Raw genomic sequence first — 9,021 nt, forward strand, 5'->3', positions numbered from 1 at the left:
ATGATAGTTTTTCAATGAAACAACTGTTTTTGCAGTCTGCACCTTATTGCTATAAAGCTGATAAAACAGCGCGCAAAGTTGTGCAAAGCGATTGCAAAGTTGGTGGATTTGCGTGTTTATTTGACGTAAGTTGTTGTTATATCGAACCCTGCCGTCACAAAGTATGAAACATGAATAAAAACCATTTGAAGCCTTCTATGATACCAGCCTGTCATATGAGCCAGTCGTAAAATGTGAAAACAAAACAGCCTAAAATGTGAAAATCCATTGAAAAGTTGGTAGATATCCGTGAATATTTCTCCTAAGTCATTTCATATAGAACCCCGCAGTTAAATTTTGAAAACAATGTGTAAAAGTCTATAAAAAAGCCATTTATTGTCGCAGACTAAACCACTACCCAAGCGTAAGAGGTTAAACAAAGTGCTTGCAAAGTTGTGAAAAGCTATTGCAAAGTTGTCAGATTTACGTGGAAATGTTACCTATGGTGTTACATTATCAAGACATGTGGTTAAAAGTTCGGAAAAGTGAAGAAATTTATCGTAAAATGCAGTTTGAATGTCGTAGTGGCTCCCGAAGAACGAGAAATTTTGAAAAATTTTCAAACATTAACAGTCTCCAATTTCAAAAAAATTACAAATGATTATTATAGGTGAGTGGTCAGGTGATCGACCGATCACAAAAGTAAATATAAATCGGCCGTGGTTAGCACTTGCATGGGAGACCATCTGAGAAAAACAGCCGTCGACATTTTTTTAGGTTTTGTTAAACACACTGAAAAGACAAATACGCATTTTTTTAGCATTATTTGCTACGCTAATGTCAAACATTTCTTTTAGAAATTTGTAGAAATTATTAGAAATTTTCAAATTCATAGAAAGTTTTAAAATATGCTAGTTTTTTCAATAAAACAACTGTTTTTGCAGTCTGCACCTTATTGCTCTAAAGCTGATAAAACAGCGCGCAAAGTTGTGCAAAGCGATTGCAAAGTTGGTGGATTTGCGTGTTTATTTGACGTAAGTTGTTGTTATATCGAACCCTGCCGTTACAAAGTATGAAACATGAATAAAATCCATTTGAAGCCTTCGATGTTACCAGCCTGTCATATGAGCCAGCCATAAAATGTAAAAAACAGCCTAAAATGTTAAAAGTCATTGAAAAGTTGATAGATATCCGTGTATATTTCTCCCAAATCATTTCATATAGAACCTCGTAGTTAAATTGAGAAAAACAATGTGTAAAAGTCTAAAAAAGCCATTTATTGTCACAGACTAAACCACTACCCAAGCGTAAGAGGTTAAACAAAGTGCTTACAAAGTTGTGAAAAGCTATTGCAAAGTTGTCAGATTTACGTGGAAATGTTACCTATGGTGTTACATTATCAAGACATGTGGTTAAAAGTTCGGAAAAGTGAAGAAATATATCGTAAAATGCCATTTGGATGTCGTAGTGGCTCCCGAAGAACGTGGAATTTTGAAACATTTCCAAACATTAAATAGTCTCCAATTTCAAAAAAATTACAAATGATTATTATAGGTGAGTGGTCAGGTGATCGACCGATCACAAAAGTAAATATAAATCGGTCGTGGTTAGGAGTTGCATGAGAGACCATCTGAGAAAAACAGACGTCGAATTGTTTTTAGGTTTTGTCTTACACACTGAAAAGACAGATACGCAATTTTTTAGCATTATTTTCTGCTCTAATGTCAAATAATTCTTATAGAAATTTCTAGAAATTATTAGAAATTTTCAAATTCATAGAAAGTTTTAAAATATGCTAGTATTTTCAATGAAACAACTGTTTTTGCAGTCTGCACCTAATTGCTCTAAAGCTGATAAAACAGCGCGCAAAGTTGTGCAAACCGATTGCAAAGTTGGTGGATTTGCGTGTTTATTTGACGTAAGTTGTTGTTATATCGAACCCTGCCGTTATAAAGCATGAAACATGAATAAAATCCATTTGAAGCCTTCGATGTTACCAGCCTGTCATATGAGCCAGCCGTAAAATGTGAAAACAAAACAGCCGAAAATGTGAAAAGCCATTGAAAAGTTAGTAGATATGCGTGTATATTTCTTCTAAGTCATTCCATATAGAACCTCGCAGTTAAATTGAGAAAAACAATGTGTAATAAAAAAAAGCCATTTATTGTCGCAGACTAAACCACTACCCAAGCGTAAGAGGTTAAACAAAGCATTACAAAGTTGTGAAAAGCTATTGCAAAGTTTTCAGATTTACATGGAAATGTTACCTATGTTGTTACATTATCGAGACATGTGTTTAAAAGTTCGGAAAAGTGAAGAAATATATCGTGAAATGCCGTTTGAATGTCGTAGTGGCTCCCGAAGTACGTGGAATTTTGAAACATTTCCAAACATTAAATAGTCTCCAATTTCAAAAAATTACAAATGATTATTATAGGTGAGTGGTCAGGTGATCGACCGATCACAAAAATAAATATAAATCGGTCGTGATTAGCACTTGCGTGCGAAACCATCTGAGAAAAACAGCCTTCGAAATTTGTTTAGGTTTTGTCTTATACACTGAAAAGACAAATACACAATTTTTTTAGCATTATTTGCTGCTCTAATGTCAAATATTTCTTATAGAAATTTCTAGAAATTATTAGAAATTTTCAAATTCATAGAAAGTTTTAAAATATGCTAGTATTTTCAATGAAACAACTGTTTTTGCAATCTGCACCTAATTGCTCTAAAGCTGATAAAACAGCGCGCAAAGTTGTGCAAAGCGATTGCAAAGTTGGTGGATTTGTGTGTTTATTGGGTGTAAGTTGTTGTGATATCGAACCCTGCCGTTACAAAGTATGAAACATGAATAAAATCCATTTGAAGCCTTCGATGTTACCAGCCTGTCATATTAGCCAGCCGTAAAATGTAAAAAACAGCCGAAAATGTTAAAAACCATTGAAAAGTTGGTAGATATGCGTATATATTTCTCCCAAATCATTTCATATAGAACCTCGTAGTTAAATTGAGAAAAATAATGTGTAATAAAAAAAGCCATTTATTGTCACAGACTAAACCACTACCCAAGCGTAAGAGGTTAAACAAAGTGCTTACAAAGTTGTGAAAAGCTATTGCAAAGTTGTCAGATTTACGTGGAAATGTTACCTATGGTGTTACATTATCAAGACATGTGGTTAAAAGTTCGGAAAAGTGAAGAAATATATCGTAAAATGCCATTTGGATGTCGTAGTGGCTCCCGAAGAACGTGGAATTTTGAAACATTTCCAAACATTAAATAGTCTCCAATTTCAAAAAAATTACAAATGATTATTATAGTTGAGTGGTCAGGTGATCGACCGATCACAAAAGTAAATATAAATCGGTCGTGGTTAGGACTTGCATGGGAGACCATCTGAGAAAAACAGACGTCGAATTGCTTTTAGGTTTTGTCTTACACACTGAAAAGACAGATACGCATTTTTTTAGCATTATTTTCTGCTCTACTGTCAAATAATTCTTATAGAAATTTCTAGAAATTATTAGAAATTTTCAAATTCATAGAAAGCTTTAAAATATGATAGTTTTTCAATGAAACACCTGTTTTTACCTTGCCCGTACCATCAAAGATGGAAGGGAAAGGTATATTAAGGGAAAATTTTTGTCCGGCGTTGTCGTCGTCGTCGTCGTTGTCGTTGTCGTCGTCGTTAATAATTGTTATTGTGTGCATGATAACTTTACTAATTCTATTCCAAACTTCATCAAACTTGGTCACCTTGTTCATCAGTATAAAGTCTTCCCTGAGTTTGAACAACAGATGTCCTGTATGTAAAATATCATGCAAACATTGAGAAAAACTGATAAAATATTTTGACTGTTTCTACTTGACTGATCACTGGTGATACACATCAAAGGTCACTGATCTCAGTGGAAATATGCATTGTTGTATGTGTTCAATGAAGCAAATGATTTATCTTGTAATAATATCCTTGGTAATGTATCTCAGAATCCCTTACTGGGTTTCAAAACCAACTCATGGAGAGATTGCACAGTCTGATACACATTTGCAAACCTACCAACACATCTTTACAGAAAACAAGATGTCAGAAAATCAATATAAGCACTCCTATGAACTGGGTGCCAAACTTTGATCAAGATCTGAAGCTAATAGAAAATCTGTTTAGTTCAAAGTTATCAAATCAAAAACAATACATAAAAAATACATAAAAAGCAAAACATTTCATCCACATTTTAAAAAGAAAATTGTTCTAAAATATATGTATTATGTATTTGACAAACAGTTCATTCAACAAATGAAAACTCACAGGAATATGTTTCAGCTATTAGAACAGAATGATAGAGTTTGTATAATACTAGTTTAAAAACTCACTTCAAACAAAGATTGCAGTGTTTGAAGATGTAGGTTCTCAGGAGGCAACAGTACTGTTGACATCTCCCTCCACTGGACACCAACTAACTGTTTAAGTTGATTTGCATACAAAGCAGAGCTTGCAACATGATAGCTATTCATAAAAGGTGTTTTTATTTTACTTTTCATATAATACAGTAGTCACACAATGAGGCAGTTCATATTTGTCTCAGTGAATCATTAATTTTTGACAGACACCTGTACAAAATACTTGGACAAAAGCCAGCTAAGATTTTCTGTTATCTTGCATGTTTTATGAATCTATTCACGTCTAAATGCAGCACTTTTTTTTGCAATGAGGCATTTGTTTTTATACTAAAATATCTGAATTACTTTGAATAAAGCTGGAAATTATGTCCCTTAAAATAATTAAACAAATAAGGCACAAATGTTTTTGTAAGATATTTACATCTTTAAAGGACATTCGGTAGACTGATTCCCCACTGTTAGTTCAACCCCAAAACTTTTTTGTATTCAAAATTAATTATGACAATGTATATTTATATTGAAATAAACTATGTTAAAGGGAATTATATTATATAACAAAGGGCAAGGTCACCAGAGTTCAACTATGTTTGCAGTATGCACCTTATTGCTATAAAGCTGATAAAACAGCGCGCAAAGTTCTGCAAAGCGATTGCAAAGTTGGTGGATTTGCGTGTTTATTTGACGTAAGTTGTTGTTATATCGAACCCTGCCGTTACAAAGTATGAAACATGAATAAAATCCATTTGAAGCCTTCGATATTACCAGCCTGTCATATGAGCCAGCCGTAAAATGTAAAAAAAAACAGCCTAAAATGTGAAAAGCCAGTGAAAAGTTGGTAGATATGCGTGTATATTTCTCCTAAGTCATTTCATATAGAACCCCGCAGTTAAATTGAGAAAACAATATGTAAAAGCCTAAAAAAACATTCATTGTCGCAGACTAAACCACTACCCAAGCGTAAGAGGTTAAACAAAGTGCTTACAAAGTTGAGAAAAGCTATTGCAAAGTTTTCAGATTTACATGGAAATGTTACCTATGTTGTTATATTATCGAGACATGTGGTTGAAAGTTCGGAATAGTGAAAAAATATATCGTAAAACGCAGTTTGAATGTCGTAGTGGCTCCCGAACAACGTGGAATTTTGAAACATTTCCAAACATTAAATAGTCTCCAATTTCAAAAATTTTCAAATGGTTATTATAGGTGAGTGGTCAGGTGATCAACCTATCACAAAAGTAAATATAAATCGGTCGTGGTTAACACTTGCATGGGAGACAATCTGAAAAAAACAGACGTCGAAATTATTTTAGGTTTTGCCTTACACACTGAAAAGACAAATACGCATGTTTTAGCACTATTTGCTACTCTAATGTCAAACATTTCTTATAGAAATTATTAGAAATTTTCAAATTCATAGAAAGTTTTAAAATATGCTTGTATTTTCAATGAAACAACTGTTTTTGCAGTCTGCACCTAATTGCTCTAAAGCTGATAAAACAGCGCGCAAAGTTGTGCAAAGCGATTGCAAAGTTGGTGGATTTGCGTGTTTATTTGACGTAAGTTGTTGTTATATCGAACCCTGCCGTCACAAAGTATGAAACATGAATAAAAACCATTTGAAGCCTTCTATGATACCAGCCTGTCATATGAGCCAGCCGTAAAATGTAAAAAAAAACAGCCGAAAATGTGAAAAGCCATTGAAAAGTTAGTAGATATGCGTGTATATTTCTTCTAAGTCATTCCATATACAACCTCGCAGTTAAATTGAGAAAAACAATGTGTAATAAAAAAAGCCATTTATTGTCGCAGACTAAACCACTACCCAAGCGTAAGAGGTTAAACAAAGTGCTTACAAAGTTGTGAAAAGCTATTGCAAAGTTGTCAGATTTACGTGGAAATGTTACCTATGGTGTTACATTATCGAGACATGTGGTTAAAAGTTCGGAAAAGTGAAGAAATATATCGTAAAATGCCATTTGAATGTCGTAGTGGCTCCCGAAGAACGAGAAATTTTGAAACATTTTCAAACATTAAATAGTCTCCAATTTCAAAAAATTACAAATGATTATTATAGGTGAGTGGTCAGGTGATCGACCGATCACAAAAGTAAATATAAATCGGTCGTGGTTAGCACTTGCATGGGAGACCATCTGAGAAAAACAGACGTCGAATTTTTTTTAGGTTTTGTCTTACATACTGAAAAGACAGATACGCATTTTTTTTAGCATTATTTGCTGCTCTAATGTCAAATATTTCTTATAGAAATTTCTAGAAATTATTAGAAATTTTCAAATTCATAGAAAGTATTAAAATATGCTAGTATTTTCAATGAAACAACTGTTTTTGCAGTCTGCACCTAATTGCTCTAAAGCTGATAAAACAGCGCGCAAAGTTGTGCAAAGCGATTGCACAGTTGGTGGATTTGTGTGTTTATTGGACGTAAGTTGTTGTTATATCGAACCCTGCCGTTACAAAGTATGAAACATGAATAAAATCCATTTGAAGCCGTCGATGTTACCAGCCTGTCATATGAGCCAGCCGTAAAATGTAAAAAAAAACAGCCTAAAGTGTGAAAAGCCATTGAAAAGTTGATAGATATCCGTGTATATTTCTCCCAAATCATTTCATATAGAACCTCGTAGTTAAATTGAGAAAAACAATGTGTAAAAGTCTAAAAAAGCCATTTATTGTCACAGACTAAACCACTACCCAAGCGTAAGAGGTTAAACAAAGTGCTTACAAAGTTGTGAAAAGCTATTGCAAAGTTGTCAGATTTACGTGGAAATGTTACCTATGGTGTTACATTATCAAGACATGTGGTTAAAAGTTCGGAAAAGTGAAGAAATATATCGTAAAATGCCATTTGAATTTCGTAGTGGCTCCCGAAGAACGAGAAATTTTGAAACATTTTCAAACATTAAATAGTCTCCAATTTCAAAAAAATTACAAATGATTATTATAGGTGAGTGGTCAGGTGATCGACCGATCACAAAAGTAAATATAAATCGGTCGTGGTTAGCACGTGCATGGGAGACCATCTAAGAAAAACAGACGTCGAATTTTTTTTAGGTTTTGTCTTACACACTGAAAAGATAGATACGCATTTTTTTAGCATTATTTGCTGCTCTAATGTCAAATATTTCTTATACAAATTATTAGAAATTTTCAAATTCATAGAAAGTATTAAAATATGATAGTTTTTCAATGAAACAACTGTTTTTGCAGTCTGCACCTTATTGCTATAAAGCTGATAAAACAGCGCGCAAAGTTGTGCAAAGCGATTGCAAAGTTGGTGGATTTGCGTGTTTATTTGACGTAAGTTGTTGTTATATCGAACCCTGCCGTCACAAAGTATGAAACATGAATAAAAACCATTTGAAGCCTTCTATGATACCAGCCTGTCATATGAGCCAGTCGTAAAATGTGAAAACAAAACAGCCTAAAATGTGAAAATCCATTGAAAAGTTGGTAGATATCCGTGAATATTTCTCCTAAGTCATTTCATATAGAACCCCGCAGTTAAATTTTGAAAACAATGTGTAAAAGTCTATAAAAAAGCCATTTATTGTCGCAGACTAAACCACTACCCAAGCGTAAGAGGTTAAACAAAGTGCTTACAAAGTTGTGAAAAGCTATTGCAAAGTTGTCAGATTTACGTGGAAATGTTACCTATGGTGTTACATTATCAAGACATGTGGTTAAAAGTTCGGAAAAGTGAAGAAATTTATCGTAAAATGCAGTTTGAATGTCGTAGTGGCTCCCGAAGAACGAGAAATTTTGAAAAATTTTCAAACATTAACAGTCTCCAATTTCAAAAAAATTACAAATGATTATTATAGGTGAGTGGTCAGGTGATCGACCGATCACAAAAGTAAATATAAATCGGCCGTGGTTAGCACTTGCATGGGAGACCATCTGAGAAAAACAGCCGTCGACGTTTTTTTAGGTTTTGTTAAACACACTGAAAAGACAAATACGCATTTTTTTAGCATTATTTGCTACGCTAATGTCAAACATTTCTTTTAGAAATTTGTAGAAATTATTAGAAATTTTCAAATTCATAGAAAGTTTTAAAATATGCTAGTTTTTTCAATAAAACAACTGTTTTTGCAGTCTGCACCTTATTGCTCTAAAGCTGATAAAACAGCGCGCAAAGTTGTGCAAAGCGATTGCAAAGTTGGTGGATTTGCGTGTTTATTTGACGTAAGTTGTTGTTATATCGAACCCTGCCGTTACAAAGTATGAAACATGAATAAAATCCATTTGAAGCCTTCGATGTTACCAGCCTGTCATATGAGCCAGCCATAAAATGTAAAAAACAGCCTAAAATGTTAAAAGTCATTGAAAAGTTGATAGATATCCGTGTATATTTCTCCCAAATCATTTCATATAGAACCTCGTAGTTAAATTGAGAAAAACAATGTGTAAAAGTCTAAAAAAGCCATTTATTGTCACAGACTAAACCACTACCCAAGCGTAAGAGGTTAAACAAAGTGCTTACAAAGTTGTGAAAAGCTATTACAAAGTTTTCAGATTTACGTGGAAATGTTACCTATGGTGTTACATTATCAAGACATGTGGTTAAAAGTTCGGAAAAGTGAAGAAATATATCGTAAAATGCCATTTGAATGTCGTAGTGACTCCCG

Source organism: Saccoglossus kowalevskii, chromosome 11, assembly GCF_978046115.1.
Source record: "Saccoglossus kowalevskii chromosome 11, keSacKowa6.1, whole genome shotgun sequence".
Taxonomy (NCBI): domain Eukaryota; kingdom Metazoa; phylum Hemichordata; class Enteropneusta; family Harrimaniidae; genus Saccoglossus; species Saccoglossus kowalevskii.